The 19,010-nt window shown below is 42.2% G+C and overlaps 1 protein-coding gene and 1 long non-coding RNA gene across 6 annotated transcripts in view; both read right to left on the minus strand.

Moving 5' to 3' along the window:
- The window catches only part of ESRRG (estrogen related receptor gamma), a 530,543-nt gene extending 527,898 nt beyond the window's left edge, over positions 1-2,645 (minus strand). For 2 of the 5 annotated variants that reach the window (XM_049769526.1, XM_049769523.1), the window contains exon 1: positions 2,288-2,627. The gene's annotated coding sequence lies outside the window, so the exon portion shown is untranslated. Of the gene's footprint in view, positions 1-1,720; positions 1,877-2,287 lie in introns of those variants that run through there. The other 3 variants (XM_049769525.1, XM_049769524.1, XM_049769528.1) reach the window with 3 other exon arrangements.
- The window catches only part of LOC126003365 (uncharacterized), a 1,166,220-nt gene that overhangs the window by 735,660 nt on the left and 411,550 nt on the right, over positions 1-19,010 (minus strand). The gene's annotated exons all lie outside the window — the stretch shown is intronic.

The raw sequence follows: 19,010 nt of genomic DNA on the forward strand, positions 1-19,010 counted from the left end.
GTATTTTGCTCTGAAACCCTCCAAAACAACCTGAGGTCTCCTGAGGGTGAAGCAGTAGTATGTAGGGATGGGTATTTTTTTTTGTCACCCCCATTAAAACTCTGAATTTACATGCTGAGTGTTTTACCTTTTTTTCTTTTTCTTTTCTTTTCTTTTCTTTATTTTGTTTTTGGGGTTAGGGGACACATCACACCCAGCAGTGGTCAGGGCTTACTCCGGGAATCACTTGTGGCAGTGCTCAGGAGAATCATAGAAGATGCTGGGGATCAAACCCAGGTTGACTGCATGCAAGGAAAGTGCCCTACCACTAGACTTTGGCTCCAGCCCCTACTTTTCATTTTTAAGAGCAAGAAGGTGCCTCTGTGAGCTGCTCTCTGCTTTGCCCGAACAACCTCACCTGCTTCCTGTGTGTGTCCATGTGGGACGATACAGCCTCTGGTCTGGTACTACACACAATCACAACAAACACACACATACTATCAGCAGCAGTACAAGCACCCAGCCAGCCAGGAGGTTCTCTGGGCCCCTCCAGGCTATCAATAAAATGCTGCGGCGGGATGGGGGTGTACCTTACGGAAAAGGTTGCCAGAGGGAGACAACTGGAAGATGCATTTCTGCCTTCTGTGTTTCTCTAAATATCCTAGCCCTGGCCCCCAATGACCAACTTGAGGGGAACGGGAGGGGAAGGTTCCTGTACTTTAAGGATAGTGGGTGACCTCCTGGTAACTTCACAGGCTGCCTAGGAAAGGCGATCAACTGTGGAGACAAGACTGTAGAGCCCTGGGAACTAGGCTTAGAGGGTTGAGGGGCATCCCAAGTTCATGCAGAAATCCTCCGCACAAAGCTCTCCAACCTTTACACCAACTGTTCCAAGTTCTGCCAAACCCCTCTCCTGATGGTGCCCCTTACAAGGCTACCCCCCTCCCCAGTTACAGCCCAGCCCAGCCCAGTCCCCAAGCCCTCCACAGGGGTTGCCAGGAACCTAAACTCTGTCCTTACATAGTTAGCGGCAAAGGGGGAGTATGCTTCCCAGACAGCGGCTGCCCTGTGTGTCCTTTGTGAGACATTTGGCTCTGTGGCCAGTGCTCTGGTCTGAGAGATGGAAAGGAGGAAACTCTCTCTCTTCTCTCTCTCTCTCTCTCTCTCTCTCTCTCTCTCTCTCTCTCTCTCTCTCTCTCTCTCTCTCTCTGTCTCTCTGTCTCTCTCTGTCTCTCTGTCTCTGTCTCTCTCCTCTCTCTCTCTCTCTCTCTCTCTCTCTCTCTCTCTCTCTCTCTCTCTCTCTCTCTCTCTCTCTCTCTCTCTCTCTCTCTCTCTCTCTCTCTCTCTCTCTCTCTCGGGAGGGGGAGAGCGGAGCAAGCTTCCTTCCACTTGGGCACCTCCAGCCCGCCCCCGGGGCCACCACTAGGCTCCAGATGTCGCTGCTACGACTGAGGACCACATCCAGGCCTGTCTGGGCCAGCAGGTGAGTGAAAGTCGTCGGGGCTTTTTTTTTTTTTTTAAAGCAGCCGCTGCTGCTTTGGGGGTGGAGTATGGGGGGAGTATGATCGGAGGATGGGGTGGGGGTGCGCACTAGCCAAGTCTCCCTCCACCCCTCCCTCCCCTGTAGGCGCCACGCACGGGGGCTCCCGGACCTGGGCGGGCAGCGGGGTGCAAGGTGCGGGGTCCGGGGTGGGGGGCGGGGGTCGGGCGGCCGGGGCTGGGGTTCGCCCTGTGCACTCACCGAGGGGCGCCCGCCGCTAGCCGGAGCGCCAGGGCGCGGGGCGGGGGTGCCGGGGCTGTCGGGGCCGGGGGGCAGCGCTCTGTGAGCCCCAGGACGTCATGCTGCCCGTGTGTTTTCTCAATGACAACTTGGGGAGGACGCGCCAGCCTGCCGGCTGCTCCCGGGGCGGCTGCGGTATGGTGCACGCGCCCCCCTCTCCTCTGCCTCTCCTTTTCGGGGGGAGAAATAATGAGGAGGAGGATGATAATGATGAGGATGATGGTGATGATGATGAGAAGAATTAAAAAAAAAAAAGGAAAAAGCGGGGAGCTCCCAGTTGTTTGTGTTGCTTTGTTGGGGGTATTTTGGGGGAATTTTGGGGGTGGGGGTGGTTTTGTTTTGCAGGCCCGCCCGGCTCCTTGGATGGCACCATGATCGCCCCTGAAGTGGGGGTGGGTGTGAGTCTGGGGTTTCTCCTCCGGGGGCCCTTGATAGAGGGAGTGGGGGGGTCCCCTTTTCCAGCCGCCGCCGCCGCCGCCGCCGCCACGGGGGAGCAAGCATGCGTTCCTCTTTTGTCTTTCATTTTACCTTCAGGGTGACATTCAAGGCCAGCGGCTGCCTCCCGGCCGGCGCCCATCCCCGGCCGGGCTGGATGCATGGGGTGGGAAGGAGGGGAGACCCGCGCGTGCAGGGGCGAGGGTGGGGGGCGGCGCTGCCCCGAGGCTGGGGGTGCCTGGCACCCCAGCCCCCACCCCGCCGCTGCAGAAAGGACACCCCTTTGCCTGGTCCCGGCGCCGCCTGCTACCCACCCGGCCCAGGCCGAGTGCAGTCGCCAGCATCCAGCCGGCCCGGGCCATGCGCTCCTGCTGGCGGCTGGTCCGGCCCTGGCATCGCGGCGCATCACCGGTGTAGGCCTCGCACCGGCCCCGGCTGTTTGCGTCTTCCGAGATGTTCTTTAAAGCCCTTTAAAAACCGGGGAGGGGGCGGGGAAGCAAGAGGAGGGGGTAGGTGGGGGGAATACGCCCCCCCCATCTGAGGGGCTTTGCAAAAATCATGGAATTGGGGATGGGGGGTCTCCTAGCACCTGCTCCATCACTGGGTTGGGGGCATCGAAAGAGCACAAAGGGTAAGTGGATTTTATTAAATGCTGCTGCCATCCAGAAAAACTTTTTTTATTATTATTATTTAAATATAAAGTGGTTCTTCTCTGGCTGGTTAGTCACTCTATTTGTCATGTTTATAATCATGTCTTCCAGACTCAATACGGAAAGGTCTTACAGGGACTAACCCTTAATTTTTATTTGTGCAACCCCGACAAGGGATTGAAATGGTGGGACTGTATACCACCCCTAAAAGCCGGCTTCATCTCCACTCTGGATTTTAGACTATTGTGGATGTCGATGAAGCAAGTTTGTGTTGTGGAGACACATACCCAGAGCACCAGCAAAGTCAAATTTCCTATCTCCTTTCAGAACTGCAAAATGCGGTATTTTGTTTTTCTTCCCCACACCTCTGGTTGACCTTGGTGCTTGGTAAAGTCACTTTCTACTGATTCTAAATTCCTAAGAGATGACAGTAGAGATTACAAAAACTAAAGCCTGGAGGACAGGGTGGAATATTTAAAAAAAAAAAAAACTTTTAAATAATGGGGTTTGGGGGGAGAGATGCAGAAAAACTTTTGGAAGGGTCTAAGATCATATGCAGTCGCTGAGGTTAAAAATAGTTTACCTATTTGAGAGGCTGGCAAAGTTGAATGCAAATAGCCAGTCTGGCTGTGTAAGGCCCATTGTTTTGAGTTTGAGAGCAGAATAAGTTGCAAAGTCCAGAAGGAAGAGGGAAGACAGGAAAGGCCAGAGGTTCCCAAAATGGGCTAGAACCTTGGTATGGGAACCCTGGGAGAACTTGGGCTTCTGGGTTAGGAACTGTTTCCAGGGTGCCCATACACCTGGTCCTGGTCACCTTTTAGGAGCACAGAAGGACTGATGGCACTGTCTGTCAGGCCCTAAAAGTCATCCCTGTCCAGCACTTGTTAGTAATCCCTGTTCAGTAAATTATCCACAACAAAAGTGGTTGAACGTAAGGGTGATCTGTTCTGAACATCCAAGTTCAGTATCTGCTCCCCTTGTTGCTGCTAACGTTACAGTAATTGTCTGAGAGATTCTGGCTCATATTCAATCTATCAGCCTGGTTCCTCCAGCTTCTTATTAGTCTTGGGTCTGGACAGTCAAATTCTCTCCCCTGGAAAAGGAAAAGACCATAAAACTGGACTGACTTTAAACCCTGGAAATGCAATTGCCCTCATGCCACAGAATATATACTTTCAAAGCTGTTGTTCATCAACTTCCATGTCAGGGACAATAGTACAGGCTGACTTTACCCCTAAGAGAGGCATTGGAACAGCCAGCAAATAATAATTTCCAGGTGCTATGTTCTGAACAGTTTCCTTCTAAGTCCAGATGATGCAAGTTCAACTGATCCAAGAGCATCTCTGATTATGCAAGTTCAACACCCCTTGGTTACTTTCTTGTCCGACTTCACCCTTCATCACTCAGTGACTGAGTGTCAGTACCACTGAAACTTGAGTAGCTAAACTTCCAGGGAAGTCTTAGGGGTGAAAAGAAAGTTCGGGCACCAATCTAAACTCTGTCTGTGTACAGAACTCATAAAACAATTTCATCTTCTCAACAGCAATGCATGTGAGAAGGATGGGTAATTCCACTTCACCCAGAGGAACTGAGGTACATAGGAATTCTTAGCTCAAAGTTAGGCATCTAGAATTCAAATATAAGGGTGTTGGCTGGGATTACCATACTCTGAGGCCTGCCTACCTATTCATCTTTGAGGCTGGCTACCCTAATAAGTCACCCAGGTCATCATTTTTGGACCATCCACTACCCATCCTACACTTTCTATTAGCTCATAGTCCCATGATGCTGTCCAAACATTCAGTTTCCCAGTCTATCACTCTGTTATTCAAATTCTGTCTTGAGAACAATGGCAACTTCCAACATGTAGCTTGCAGAGCCATTTTTCACTTCGATGGCATGAAGCAATCATTGCTTCTCTCATGTTCCCATCTACCTATGGCGTGTCTGCTGTGTCCCTGGGTGTTGCTTTTTCACTACTTTTTTGCCTCCTAATTTCTTTTAGATTGGACCGAGCTTATCTCTCTTTGATCTGACTAAGACATGTCTAGGACAATCCTGGCTCTCATAAAAGAGTGTTTGATGCTCAATTGTCACATAGCTGCCTTTCTTTGAGAGCTAGGGTGTCATTTCTCAATTAAACAAATATGAAAAATGCTATGTAACAGAAATGTGACCATTTCATTGTTTGTTTGGCTTGGAGACCAAGCCTAGTAGTTCTTGAGGTTCACTTCTGGTATTACTCCAGGGACCACATAGGGCTGGGGATGCAACATGAGCTTCCAACATGCAACTCATGCCTTTGGTCCATTGAGTTATGTCTCCAGCCCAGAAGTTTGAACATTTTAACTGGAGAAATTGCAAACCTGATTTTCCATAATTTGGACAGTCCCTCGAGAACAACCAGGTAGATGAGAAGTGAAATTATTTCACTGGAGAAGCAATTCTTCACAAGGTAGAATGTAGCTTGGGGAAACCAGAGACCATGTGTATATAATTGTATTCAGAAATCTACTGTAAATTTCATCATGGTGATGCTTTTAGCAATTGCAAGTCATTCTATTATATTTGGTGCTTTTGTTTTTTCATATCAAGACGTAAAGTTTTCTACTTTAAATAGGAAATAGACAGGAAATAGAGCCGGAAAAATAGTATAAGATTTAAGTTGTTTGACTTACATGTAACTTACATGTAACCACTAGGGCTCATTCTTCAACACAGAGCCAGAAACAGCCCCTATTGGGTATGATCCAACAAGAAAAAAAGGAAAATAAGTGAAGAGAAGTGATCATAGGCCCTGTGGTCTTTTCTTGTTCCTGTATCTCTGAAAATCAACTGTGTGTGGTGTCTGGCATATAATTTCATCACACTAGAGATATTTAATCCTTTTTCAAGATCTCTTCAGTTCTAGTTTGGGCCATTGGAAAAGAAAGAGAGAGAGAGAGAGAGAGATCTAGTTTTTCTGGGAGATACAAAATACATGGAAAATCATAAAAGTCATATTTTTAATTCTTGAGCATATTGAGTTTCCCTCTCTAAAAAAATATACAAAATACAAAGTTCAACTTAAATCTTCCAAACAAGGCCCCTTATACATAAAATGAAATGATAGCAACAGAGTACTGTGGTTGCCCATCACATAGACAACATATCATACATTCCTGCCAACAGTCTACTTCCCTGGTATAAGATGATCCTGACCTGGTTCCCGGTTGTAGTTCTTTGAAGTAAAATGCTTTCTCAGTGTACTTTGTGCTCTTTATTTTATGTCTGAGTCCTCCAACTTGCTTATCCATTTTTGTTGAGGATAAAATCAAAGCAAAAGTAAATGTCTTTTACTAGTTTAACAACAACAAAAAAAAAATAATAATGCTGGCTAGAGTTAGGAATCACTTAGAGAGAAGATCACAGGGCTGAGAGCCTAAGTAGGCAGTGATGACATCATATACAGCTAGGACTTCCCTGGAGACACAATCAAAATGTCACTCAGGGAAGAGATGCATTTTCAAGGCAGTTTATTTAAAGACTGCAATGTTTTGAATATGGACTCAAAGTAAAAAGAGGAATCAAGTTTTGTTGAAGTTGCCCCACAATTCCTCATACTGGCAAATAGGAAATTTATGGGAAACCAACTGGTGATTCCCAGGGATAAGTGAGACCCATACAGCTGTCAGCTAGCCAAGATTAGGGGCACTCCCCAGAAGGAAGCAGTGAGTTAGGAAGAGAGATGGGGGTGGATCTGACAGAGAATGTTAATAGATAATTACGTGTAGTATGGGCAACTAAGTTACCTATAGACTGGCACAAAGGTACCAATCCAGACTATATTAAGAAAATAATGAATTTGTTTGGGACTGCATTAGATTTAAAGATCCCCTGGGACAGCCAGATTCTCCTGGCCTTCTGGAAGGTTAAGAGATCAGTGGCTGGAGAAATTTATTGGGGCAGCATTAGAGAATTGGCAGTGGCTTATGCTGCTATAATAAAGACAGGGGGAATTTAGAGATGTAAATGATTTAGGCATCTCTGAAATAAAATTGCACTTATCTGAATAAAATCTAATTTGAAAAATATGAAATTATCTAACACCCAAGGCCAAACTGTGTTGGTGATGTTAAATATTTATAGTCACAGATCTGCACCTTCCACTTCTGAACTGAATGAGAGATCTGAAGCTGCTGAATACTCAAGTCTGTCTGTCTGTCTGTCTGTCTGTCTCTCTCTCTCTCTCTCTCTCTCTCTCTCTCTTTCTCTCTCTCCTCCCATTTTGGGGAGAGACAGCATTTCCCTTGGCAGTTAAGTTCAACTAGAAAAAAAGTCACCAAAGTGTCAACAATGCCAGTCTTGCCAGGTGCTAATGAAGTAGAGACATAGAGTCATGGAAATATCAGGACCTGGGAGGCCAAATACAAGCAGTTTGGGCTCTCTTCTCCCATTCTGTATTTTAGGAGTCCCTGCACCATTCCCTCCACTTAGGGAGTTTCTCTTTTAACCACTGTCCTACCTTTTACAGGCAATGACTTTGGAACCTGGGAGAAGAAGAAAGCAGGATCTAAAGGAACAAGGAACCATCACTCCCAACGTTGTTCCTCAAATTTCTCCCAGGACACTGCCCAGGCCCAGGCCCACCAGCTGATAAGAGACAACTTCTCTCTGCTTAACCATGGCACACCATGACAACTGCCTCTGTCTACGTAATCTTTGGTCTATGCAGCATTCTGTTCTTTCTTTACTCCTAGCACAGAGTAGGTGCCCCTAGGTGGTAAACTCATTGATTTTTATCAGAAGAGATCACTAATGTCACTCTCTTCTGAGGCCATGAAAAATCTTAGGGTTTACTTTTTGTTTTGTGAAGCCAGCAATGAACCCAGAGCCCTATATCTGCAAAGTAAGCAGCCAATGTTGAACTACATCCTGCTTTTTATAGAGCACTGTTTTTTCTGGTGTTTTTTTTTTTTTTTTTTTTTTTTGCAAATTTTATTGTTGGTTTTGTTTTGGGACACCATGCCCAGTGATGCTGTGGGTGGGTTGTGGGGAGTCAACTCCCAGCCCTCTACTCTGTTGCCCCCAGAGATGAGTGAGAGAACCTCAGGTAGTGTCAGAGAGTGAACCCAAGCCTCCTTCCTACCAGGTAAGAATGCACTTAGCCCACTGGGTGAAGGCCTTGTCTGGTCCCTAGACCATGTGAATCTGTAAGTTCCTGGGAAGTGAGAAAAATAGGGCTTGCCTCCCTTTTTTTTGGAGATGTGAGAGGAGAAGAGGTACACCCTGAAATGCTCAGGGCTCACTCCTGGCTCACTGAGCATTCCTGGCATTGCTCAGTATATGTAGTGCCAGGGATTAAATATGGGTCAGTTGGGTGCAAGGTAAAGGCCCTACCTACTACACTGTCTCTGTATCCCAAGGTTTGAGGTTACCTGAAATGTCAGGGTGCTATGCTGAGAAGCAGCCACTCTCCTAACACTCCAACCCTGTCTGCTGATCATACCCCCTAGAAGAAAGGAATTGGGTTTGTCATTCTCTATACTCTTGATATTGACCTATCAGCAATGATGCATGCCAGGCCCAAGCATCAAGGTAACATGAGTGCCATGACTTCAACAACATAATTCTTTGCGCGCGCACGCCCGAGTGTGTGTGTGTATGTGTGTGTGTGTGTGTGTGTGTCTGTGTGTGTGTGTCTGTGTGTGTGTGAGTGTGAATGTCTTCAGACAGAGTCTAGCCAGCCTTGACTACATGTCAGGTCTAAATACTGCATGTGTACACTGGTGAAACAATGAATGTGGAACATTGTATGACTGAAACTCAGCCAGAAAATACTTTTTATCTGTGTATCTCACAGTAAAGCAATTAAAGTCCTACATGAATACATGGTCTGTGCTCCAGTTCATACACATCTTATCAAAACCTCAGGAACCACGTTTACCTTTGGAAAGTGGAAAAAAGAAGATGGAACAAAGAAGCTGGAAGCTTGTAGGCTTAGCCTTGGGGCCTGAAATCAAGGCTCTGAGCCTATGGGGCTGGACTGTACCCACAGATGGGATGGAGGCTGGTGACTTTGAGGTTCCATAGAACCTGCCTGTGCTGTTTCACATCCTTTATCATATGTGTGGGGTTTTTGAGCAAGGAAGATGCTCACAGCAAGTCCATGCTGGAGGTGTTCCTAAATTCATTGCTTGGCAGGCAAGGAAAGGGGTTCCACTGAGGAATAACTGTCCCTTCTCAAATTTGTGCATTTCCTGAATAATTAAATGACCTTCAACCTTTTACTTCACCCTCCTCACCTTTTACAAATTAAAAAAAATTATCTATTGACTTAGGGGTAGGGGTAAATTTACATTCATATTTCAGAATAGCCTGTCCAATCATCATTTTGGGGGTTCACATTCATTTTGGGATGAGGATTTGGGATTACATCCAAGCGTATTCAGGATTATTCTTTTTTTTTTTTTTTTTTTTTTTTGGTTTAAGAGTCACACCTGGTGGTGCTAGTTGTTACCCCTGGCTCTGTGCTCAGAGATCATATCTGGTGATGTTCAAGGGGACCATATCAGATGCTGGGAAATGAACCTGAGTCAGCTGGCTACATGCAAGACAAGCCTACTCACCTGCTGTGCTATTAAGCTAGCCCTTCTTGGGTTACTCTTGACTCTGTGCTCAAGAGTGACCCCTGTTGGTGTTCAGAGGACTATATGCAATTACAAGGGATTGAGTTAGTATTGACCACATACAAGATAAAAAGTTATAACCCCTGTATTATCTCTCTGATCCCCAATATTTACTCTGTAAAAATCATTCAGTAAATCCCACAATACTTTCAAGCAATAATTTTTTAACCTATCATTCACACACTAAAAAGAAATCTGACTAGTCTCCAAAACACTATATCTTCAAGGCCCCCAATTCAGCATAGAATAATAGCAGAGAGAGGAGAGATAGGGAGATAGGACTGAAGTTAAATCACTTACCTTGCATGCAGTTGTGGCCATGGCAAGTGTTTGAATCTGGTCCTCACATATGGTACTCCAAGGGCTGTCCTATGTGATCCCTGAGCACTGAATTAGGTGTGACCCTTGAGCACTGCTGGATGTGGCCAGAAGATAAGGAGTAACAAGAGTAGGGAAGAAAAGTAGAGCACAAAAGTCATGCTTGAGCTCAAGAGATTAGGAAAGTCAGCTGGCAACTAATGAGGTTAAAAATAGGGATAGAAAGAGAAGGCCTTGATGAAAGAAAAGAGAGCAGACACAAGTATAAAAATGAAAATATTCATGGATTGGAAAAATCACCATTGCTAAAATATTTGCCACACACATATACATACATACATATATATATATATATATATATATATATATATATATATATATATATATATATATATATATATATAATCAGCAATTTCTGTCAAAGTGCCAAGGCATTTTTTATAAACAAGAAGAAAAAATTTTAATTCATACAAAACCACAAAATGCTCTAAATATCCCAAGTAATGCAAAGAAAGAACAAAGGTAGAGACACAATACTTTCTATCTTTCAATTATATTACAAAGTTTTAATCATTCAAACACTGTTGTTAATCATTCAAACACTGTTGTGCTGTTCATGTATCATATTTACACTATACAGTTTTGCTTATAAAGTATAGGGCCAGCATGAAAACTGGAAACAAATGCACCAGTGGAACAGAATAGAGAACCTAGAAAATCTCTCTGCATATACATTCAATTGTATTAAGAAAATTAAGGTTGTTTGATGGGGAAAATCTAGTCTTTAATAATTGGTATTTTAAAACCTGAGTATTTACAGGCAAAAGAATAAAACTGGATCTTCATTTAACACTGCTTACATAAATCATCTTGAAATGGATAAAATACATATCAGATCTATAATGCATATCTGAAACTTATATAATATTAAAATGAAATATTCCAATTAAAAGATTTAACACATCTTCATTTTAAAATATGCACATTTTCTCTTGAAAACTAGATCTAAAAACTATAACTCTTAGAAGAAAACAAGTAGAAAAGTTTCTTGACCTCACTCATACCAATATTTCATGGATATAACACCAAAAGCAGAAGCAACATAAGCAAAAATAAATAAAGGAAATTGCATCACACAAGAAAGGTTGTCTATAAAGAAACAATAAATAAAATGAAAGACAATTTAAAAAATGGGAGAAAATATTTGCAAACCATATACCTGATAAGAAGTTAATAGCCAAGATATATAAAAACTCCTGTAAATGTAAATGGTTACCTACCTCAGCACCAGAAACATTTTACCAAGGAAGTCCCCAGTACCACCATGGCACTGATTTACTCCAAAGACAGTTGTTATGTCACCCTGATAACCGAGCAACAGTAACTGTCTGCTTTTAGGGCAGGATTCTCTGCAATGCTAACTGATTGTGAGATGGAACCAGAAGACACTACACACCACCTGGACTTTGTCATAGGTCCTATACAGAAACCAGGATCTATAACTACAGTTGCCTGACAGCAACAACTGTGATGGTGAAGAGCTGACCACCAAGAATGACTATGGTTGGACAATCTAGTATGCCTAAAGCCTTGAGTTGTTTTTAAGTTGGTCTTATGCCAAAATACTTTGGGAGTAAGATCTCCCTGTTTTTTAGGCCAAAGGTCTTTCTTTCCAATTTCTTCCAGGTTTTGCTGTGCCTATGCAAATGACATCACACACACACACACACACACACACACACACACACACACACACACCCCTTTTATTTATATTTTATTTTATTTTTATTTTTTTAGTGTATCTCCCATCTCTAAAGAAAAAAAAGGTGAGGGTTCTAAACCTTCGGCTATTGTATTAACGACTTTATTGGTGATGCAATAATTTCACAAATATATGCTAATGAACTATCTCTTGTTTTCTATCTTTCTTTTTTAATTCTATATTTTCTTCCTATTTTTAATAACTTCACTTTCTGTCATCCTGAAACAAATGTATTATGACCAGTTATGTCAACTATGTGATACATTTTTAATAAATTTAAAAATAATAATAATAATATTAATAAAAAGGGAAGAAAAATTTAAAAACTCTTGTAAAAATATCAGATATATCTTGTATATAAAAACTCATGAAAATATCAAGATATATATAAACCATTAAGGAGCAATCCAAAAAATCCCATTTCAAAATGCCCAATGGAATGATAATACAGTGAATAGGGTGTTTGCCTTACATTCTTTCAATCCAGCAACTCCAGATGTGGTTCAAATTTACCCCCCAAAATATAACCAAAAGACTGACAAAGATTTTTTCAAATGCAAACAACCAATTGGTACTTGCAAAAACCAATCCTGTCACAAATTAGAAAAATTCAAATCAAAACTACAATGCCATGTCACCATACAATTAATAAAGTGCTGGTTATCAAAAAAGGTACAAAAAATTCATGTTAACAGGGATACCACCTTGTTGATCTGGCTGTAAATAAATGCCATTACCATGAAATACAGATGGAATAAAAAAAGGGCTCTGATAGGATCCATCAAGTCTGTTGCTGAATCTACTACCAAGTGAAATGGAGTGCCAGAGCCAAGATAAATAAACTTCATTCCCTTTTAGTCATATCCACAACAGACAAGTCATGGAGCACCTGAAGTGTTGTTCAAATGATGGAAGATCCCATAACTAGCATCTGGGAGGCCCTAAATTCAATCCCCAGCACCACATGGCCTGTCCCAGGCTGACCCCTCTCATCATCAGAAGTCTGTGTTCTTTGATCCCTTGCACCTATTTCTGGGCTGGCCCCTCTCACTATTAGCACCATCACAGTTAGGTCCAGGAAAGGAAAAGCAAAGGTTCTTGAGGCCAAGCCAAGCAACAAATCAAGCCAGCAGCCTATTTGGGGGCATATCTACTTAAAAAAAGATAAAAAGTACATGGAAACAACTAACATTTCCCTGAGGGAATGCCAACTATAAAGTATTAGATTATGTTTGTTCATTATATCTTATTGCACCAAAAGATCTTGTACTATAACTACATTATAATTATATCATGGCATCTCTGTTAGATTGCATCATTATGGTATATTATATTACGTTGCATTCCATATGCAATAGAGTATCATTCAGCCCTCTTTTAGCATCTTGTCATCTGTGACAACATAGATGTGCTTCTCACATGTGCCTGGAGGACATGTGCAAAATGCTTTGTTGTCTGTAGCATGCCAATTATCTAGAAAATAGGCACTCTTTCAAGTTTCACAGAAGTTGGAGCTTCGAGCGATCATATCACTTTATCAGACCCACACGTTGGTAGGGGGGGCTATGGGTTCAATTGTTCATCTCTGAGCATTCATCAAGACCAAATGCTCTTGCTCTTTGTGCCTGGATCCTCAATGCTGGTCCTGAGCATCATTCCTCTCTAATGCGCAAATTGCTGCTGACTAGTCTTCTTAGAACACCTTGGCTGGCTGAAACAACCACCTCTTCTTGCTTACTGGGCTTCCCCTTTACACAGGGGTGCTTCCAGTCTCCATGGCAACAGATTCTGTGCATGATTCTTCTGTTTAACTTCCTCCCACCAGCTCTGGGATGACCATGCAAACACCTGCCACATCCTAGTTGCCATCCTGTTTTTAAATCTCAGCTTTTTTGGGGACCCTGATGCCTAGGCATGCAAAGATTAGGATCAAAAAATCTTGAAGTCTTCAAGCAATAACTAATGAAAATACTCACCTTCCCCTTATTTCATATGTGAAGGTAAATTTGAGACCATAAATTATTATTTTAGGAACTAAATAAGAGTGATGATATCCGATTGTGGGATTTCATTTATCTGACTAGAAATTAAACATACCTGCAATGTCCCCAAATAGGCAACCAAAAAAGCAGGCTTTATGGGTAAAATACAAAGGTAAGGCTCTCTTCCAAGAAAACAAAATAATATTGAGTTTCAGGGATGACATTAAATAAGAAGACACCTAAGCAATATATTCCAAGCCATGTATGTAAATAGACATTCTTTGGGAGTTGGGTTGAGGTCTGGTTGTCCCTAAGTTTCCAAAAGAGAAAGGGACATTCTATACTCCCTATCCGGGGAGTTCAAGAGAAGATAGTATACTGATAATTCTCAGGAAATAATTAATCCACACAGAATTAGAGGAAATAGCAGGCAAGAAAATTTTCACTGCAAGCTGTTCACCCACAAGCTAGTCACTCCAACAAATGGAACCACAAGCCAAGATGACAGCCCCTCCTCAGCTCTCCTGCCTTCAATTTATTCAATTCCAAAATTCAAGCCCCTCCCCTCGGGAAGGGATAAAAACCCCAACTGATTGAAATACAATAACAAATGAGAAACAAATGGAGACCACTTCAAAAGGCATCAATTTACTTTAATACATTTCCAAGTCAAGGAGTCATAGTTTCTGAAAGTAATACACATGGAATCTCAACTTATAAGAGATCAAAGATAAGCTTCTCATGAATGAAGGATAAAGGACAGAGATCATCTTGGTTACAGCTCTGGAAACCATCAACCACACACACAGAGAGTCATGTACAATGTCGGGCACACAGATATTCAAATATATACAGTCACATGCATGCACACACATAAATGTCACAGGCATAATCACATAAATGCACAGACATCCTCACAAATACACACATAAGAACTACACATATATCCATACATACAGGCACATACAAATGTGCACACCAAGATGTATGCACACACCCCCACGTATGGTCCTGGTGATTTGGTTTGTGGCTTTTCAGAGTTTCCACGAATGGTTCTTGAAAGTGCTTCCTGAATACTCACTTGAGTGATTGCCTTTTTGGCTTGAGCTCCAGACTTCTGTGAAAGAAGAAAACTTTGCCTGATGGCAGAGAAAGGGCCTTGCTTATCAAGCCAAGCCTTTTTGTTTTGTTTTGTTTTTCAAACAAAAGTTCCTTCCACAGCCCTTTTGGTACCTCAACTCTGCTGTGACAAGTGCCAGGCCAGCATGTGGTTCTGCTGACACAGCAGCTTTGGATGTGAAGAGGCCACTGTCCTGCTGTGACCATAACCCAATGTCCTGCCTGGGTTCAGGACATCCTGCTTTGCCTGACTTTGAAATGTGTCAAAGTGATTCCTATCACCCGCTGCTGATCACCACCATCCCCACCCCCCACCACACATACATGCAAATACCCCTATGAAAAGTTCTTCTGGGCCAACCAAAGCTTTAGTTTGCTGATGTTTTTATATCACACTCTGAATGCTGGTCAAGATAAAACTTGATCTCTGCCTACTCTTTCAGTCTAACATCTTTAGGGATGGAGAAAACTTTTAATTGAGCATCATTAAAGACTGCTTTTTGGAGAAAAAGAAAAGATCTGTATCTGTTGATCACACTGGTTGTTTTTTTTTTATTTTCATTGAATTCTCAGTTTTGCCAGCTAAACAAGAATATTATCACAAAATTCTAACTCTGAATAATCTCAATTAACCTCTGGCTGATGGATGTCAAGAGTCTGAATGCCTGGCCAATGTTAATAATTTAACTTAATCTTTGAACATGGAAGAAAACAAATAAGCAAAATGCATTACCTTGTTATGTATATCTGAAATGTAAGAATAACTGAAGAACAGAAATGCTAATTTCCTGTCTCTAACTAGTTCTGATGAAATTTTTTTGGCTAGGTCCCCCCCCCCAACCCTACCCACCCCAACACACAAACACACACTCTCTGCAGACCCAAACTTTGCAGCCTGGATGAACAGTGGGATATCCATTAATTTCTATTAATGGTGACATGACCCCGCATGCCAACTACGAGTCTCCCTTATTCAGTACTCAATTGCATGCCAACAGTTCCTTGGCAGAAAGTTTGATTTGATTTCTAATCATCTCCTTTTACTTGGCTGCAGAAACTTAGATATCTACATTGCATTTTTTTCCCACCCCTTAGTTTGGAAAGTTTGCTTTTTATGAAACTGCCGACAGAAAAAAAGATTTAAGTTCTTAATAGTTGCATTTAAATGCATATATGAATATTTCTTTGAAGCTATAGAACTGTAGGGTCACAGAGAAGTTACCAAGCAGATATACAGTCTGTGTATATGCTTAAACATAATGTTCAAATGCATTTTAAAAACTCTCCTAAAGCTCACTATGCATAAGGACCATGGGACTGGCTTCCATACAATTATTTAAGATGTTATAAAGAGCATTTTCCATCTTTCTTAGGCTTGGAACTAGTTAGATTTTATGACATCCGAGTCTGAACCAAAAATATATAATTTTATGCCACAAACTACAACCTTTCCTTTGGCTGTGAGAATTTATATGTGCATATTTATGTATTTATATAGATAAAAATCTTCATAAACAGAGTGGTCCACTTGAGGTGCTCTACTTAAAGCATGTCAGTTCTTACTCTGATAACATCACCTCAGTGCTTTAAAAAATTCACTACCTCCTGATAAGTCAGCAAATTAAAAACAAACATGCCAAACTAGTACTTAGGCTTCTGTACCATGTTTTTAAAATATCACTCCAGAATTTTCTGCTCATTAGTTACCATACAAACAAAACCAGTTAAAGTTGTCACCTTCACCTAACCTCTGATTTTCCTTCTCAATCCATCCCTATTTCCATCTGTCAAGATCCCAACCATCCTTCAAATTTCTTTCTAAATGTTGCTTCCTGAAAGTGAGTGTTCATCTCCACTTTTACATATAAATTCCAGGACCAGAGAGGTAGAACAAAGGTGAAGGTGTGAATTTCTGTCTTCCAGAATATACTGAAGGAGCCTTGAGGGATTTTTAAATGGGTGCAGGTGGACCCTGTCCTTTTGAAAGGGTAAAGAATCCCTGGTAAATTTATGTCATGCATGGAAAAAGTTCAAGAGTTTTACATAGCCAATTGTGTAACTGGTGAGAGTTGTCCAGAATATGTTTATTACTGAGCTACAAAGGACAAAGCTCCAGCCCAAATGTTGCTGGCACCTGCCCCAGCCTCTGGCAGACACCCCTTATCTATCATGGTACTCTTTCATGGACATCTTACCAGTTTCAGAGATCTGTTCATCACAGACCATTGAAAGATCATCACCGATGAGTCAGCTGACATCACAAGAGCAACTTTGCATTAAGGACAATTAAGGACAATCCTTTTGGAAAGAAAGAGAGTAGAGGAGGAGAAGGAAATAACAAGGAGGCAGAGGTCAAGGGGATTCAGGTGCATTGGTGAAGTTAAGGAAGGACAGAATTTAATATCCAAACTATGTAGTCAATAGCTCTGAAATCATGAGACCCTAACTTTCACAACCAACTTAAAAAGAGGCCTGTAGGAGCAGGAAAAATAACACAGCGTTTGCCTTGCATGCAGAAGGACTGTGGTTCGAATCCTGGCATTCCTTATGGGCCCCAGAGCCTGCCAGGGGTGCTTTCTGAACATAGAGCCAGGAGTAGTCCCTGAGCACTGCCAGGTATGACCCCCCACCAAAAAAAAAAAAAAGCCTGTAGAGTGTAGAAATGGTAGCAAAGAGGGTAGGGTGCTTGGCTTGAGTTCAATCCTTGGGACCCCATATGGTCCCTGAGTCTGCCAGGAGTGAATCCTGAGTTCAGAATCAGAAGTAACCCCTGAGCATCACTGGATGTGGCCCCTCCCTCCCAAAAAAGGAGGGTCTACCAAGGTGGCAGGCTTGGAGGGGAAGGTATGGGAGGGAACATGGGACAATGGTGAAGGGAAGTTCACACTGAAAGAGGGATTGATGCTGAAACAATGTATGTCTAAAACTCAATTATGAAAAATTTTCTAAATCACGGTGCTCTGACAAAAAAATTAAGGATAAGCCCTTTAAATTATCTCCATTTGTATTTTATTTGATTTCCAACATGTTATCTCTTTTACTTCTTGGCACTAATCTATAGAATTTGAACTCATCCACACAACCTAGCTTATTGCTGACATTGATTGCTCTGTGATTGCAAACTTTCCAAGTCATTGCACGCTTCCCAGCTTGACTTTTGTCTTTGGGCTCATGGCTTTCCTTTCCTTCCCTTAGAGTTCCTGTCTCCTTAGAATATCCTGGAGACTAGGCTCTGGCCCCATTTGAGAAAAGCTAGTGTAGAGCAAAGAGCATTGTAGTTGCTTACACATGACCACCACAAGATCCATGTCCAACAAATGCCCTTGGGAGGGAAAATCTTGGGTACAGACTCACAACACTCCCTCCCTGTCTGTCCCCACCCACTTAGCATGAGCAAACTGTGAAAAACCCTGACTTCTGATTTACAACTAATATGAACCAAGCTAATGGCAGCCTGTGCTTCCTTTGATATGTTTTAAAAACACAAGCCAGCTCCTGTGTTCTCTATTGAATAGACTGGCATATATAAGTTAGCCAAAAGCCAAATGTTTTGACCCTATAGGGAGTTACTTGAAACATGAACTGGTGCAGGGTGGAATAAATGTCATATTTTTCACATGGGGGAAGAAATTTCCCATAAACCCTCAATAATTTAACACCCATATGTTAGAAGAGGCTCACTGCAGTCTTAACATATTTTTCACACCAGTTTTTTCCCAAAAAAATCATGGGTGAAAATGTCTGTGCATCTTATGGAGCAAATGCCACCTGGAGTTGAAGCCTGAGTGCAGGCAAAGAGAGCATATACTAATCATTTGATCTCCACAGAGTTATGGCCACTTTATTGCGTAGACATACCGCATAGTATGGGCAATCAGGTTAATGCACTTTCACTGTCACATATAGAGCTTTCATTTAAGACTATTTAATCACTGGTGTGACTTTTATTTTTTATATTAATGAAAAAAGTATTTAAAAATATTTTTATTTTCTTATGTAAAAATAAAGCTGGTGTTTAACCAGCTGTGGACCCATGCATCGTAAATATACTTCGGGCACGCAGGCTGATTTTTCCTAGCCGCCATCTCCTGATGGCATCTCATGATGCATTTATTAAATATTTTACAATACAGTATTATTTTTGTTTCCCCTGTCTAAAAACTATGTGCGTCTTATAGTCAGGTGCATCTTATAGAGTGAAGAATATGGTATATGTCTTCATTTGTTATTTTGACATCATTCATCAGAACTAGAACATAAAAGAAGTAGAGTATGGGATCGCTGAGAATGGGTCATCCAGAGAGATACTTTCCCACT

The sequence above is a fragment of the Suncus etruscus genome, chromosome 3, assembly GCF_024139225.1.
Source record: "Suncus etruscus isolate mSunEtr1 chromosome 3, mSunEtr1.pri.cur, whole genome shotgun sequence".
In the NCBI taxonomy this organism is placed as follows: Eukaryota; Metazoa; Chordata; class Mammalia; order Eulipotyphla; family Soricidae; genus Suncus; species Suncus etruscus.